This window comes from Phyllobates terribilis, unplaced genomic scaffold, assembly GCF_046119375.1.
Source record: "Phyllobates terribilis strain yellow unplaced genomic scaffold, ASM4611937v1 Scaffold_11__3_contigs__length_659146591, whole genome shotgun sequence".
NCBI classification, from domain to species: domain Eukaryota; kingdom Metazoa; phylum Chordata; class Amphibia; order Anura; family Dendrobatidae; genus Phyllobates; species Phyllobates terribilis.
Window position 1 is genome coordinate 352373676 of NW_027362771.1, and position 1986 is coordinate 352375661.

At 50.3% G+C, this 1986-nt stretch overlaps 1 long non-coding RNA gene across 1 annotated transcript; it reads left to right on the top strand.

The window, feature by feature from the left end:
• The first annotated feature begins 1137 nt into the window (after positions 1-1137).
• LOC141165173 (uncharacterized) lies at positions 1138-1639 on the top strand. The gene is made up of 2 exons (XR_012251081.1): positions 1138-1195; positions 1553-1639. It is a non-coding gene; the product is annotated as an uncharacterized lncRNA (long non-coding RNA).
• Positions 1640-1986: the final 347 nt, after the last annotated feature.

Genomic DNA, 1986 nt, shown 5'->3' on the forward strand with positions numbered 1-1986 from the left:
GAGTGTACAGCGCCACCTAGGGGGAGGATATGATGGAAGGGGGAGGAAGGAGGTCAGTGGGGCCAAGTCTGTCAGGGAATACAGCCGGCCATGGGGAGATAAGAGGGAGATTACAACTCTCTCTGTGGCTGCACAGCACATCCCCCCTCCCTTAATGTTTCAGGCAGCTCAGCAGTCGGGATGGGGGAGGGTGTGCAGGGACAGTGCAGGCCTGACAGGGGGTCTCCTGTTTACAACCATCCCTCTTACTGCTGATTCACAAGGTCAGGACTCTTCCAATGCTGCCACTTGATAACTACTGATGAAGAGAGTATGTCTATGCCATGTCCCAGTATAATGTGTATACAGGTCTTGTCTCTATATACATGTGTATATACATAATGAGCATATATGTAGGTCATGCAGGGGCGTATCTAGGCGGGCGGGGGGCACGTGCCCCAGGTGCAGCGGGCAGGGTGGGGGGCGTCGAGCCGCTTAATGCATCGGTCCGAGGTGCCCTCCTCCCGGTGGCAGCATTCTGCCGCCTCCTGGACCGGGATTCGGCTGTTCTCTGAGAGGGCTTTCTAGCTGACAGCCCGCTCAGAGAAGCTGCGGCGTGCCGGGTCCCAGTGATTGTAGACGCGAGTACAATTGGAGCTCTGACCGTCGGCTTAGAGCGACGTCGGCAGTGTGATCAGGTCATGTGATCGTGCTACTGACGTCACTCGCCGGTGCCCACAAGAGAGAGCAGAGCCTTAGTGATAAGTGCTCCTGTGGCTATGGAGCTGCAGACAACGAAGATTCAGCCCAGGGGGCTAATTATTAATTGTGCAGGGTGGCTAATTATTAATTGTACAGGGGGGCAATCATTAATTGTCAGGGGGCAATTATTAATTGTGTAGGGGGCTAATTGTTAATTGTGCAGGGGGACTGTTTATTAATTGTCCTGGGGGGCTGTGTATTGTACAGGGGTCTATTTATTAATTTTGCAGGGGAGCTATGTACTAATTGTGCAGGGGCTATTTACTAATTGTGCAGGGGGATATTTATGCAGTGTGGAGGGGGAGAGGTTTAATCTGTGGGGGTGGGTGCAGACACATTATTGGTAGCGAGGGGGGAAATGTGTGCGAACACAGTATGGGAAGCGAGGGTGATGGGATGTGTGCTGACACAGTATGGGGAGTTAGGGGGATGTGTGAGGAGGAAATATGAGGAGGTAGGGGAATAGTGTGAGAAGACACTATGGGGGAAGAAAAGTGTGAGTGGGCACAGAATAGAGAGAGTAGTGGGTGGGGGATAGCATGGGGGGACAGTGTAAGGTCACAGCCAGGAGGAAGAGTGTGATGAGGGGGCACAGTACAGAGACTGGGACCTATAGGGGGGACACAGTGTGAAGAGGGGGCCCAGTATGGAAAGGAAAGGGTAGTATGGAGGGCATATGTCATAAGAGGGACAGTGTGTGAGTCATATTTTGTGCAGGGAATATAGAGAGGGGCCATTATTTATTTAGGGGATCAATGTAGGGCAGATATTTGTATTCAGGAGCATTATAATGACGCTGCTAATCTTTAAGGACATCGTGTGGGGATGTGCTGCGGAAGACCGGAGAAGATGGAAGTCTGCAGAGACGAGCTGTGGATGGGAAAAGTCATCATGTGTCTGGACAAGAGGAAGAAAAGAAAGAGAACGACTCCAGAGACCGCGTCACCTATAAGGTACCTGGATGTAAATGTTTTTTATGATGCTGACATTTTTATATTTTTATTTATGTTAGGAGGATTAAAAATATTGTCCACGTTTGTGATTAGTCTGCAGTCATTCTGTGTGACTGCTGACTTCTGAATTCCTTTTTTTTTGTTTAGGGGAGGGGTAGGATGCAAAGCTTAAACCTCGGGGCTTGGGCCCCTGATCTTTTCAAACTCTAGCAATGCCCCTGGTGTGTGCACATTTCTGCGACCCGTATATGTGCAAGTCTGCATGTGTATACATGACTGCGTGTGCATATGT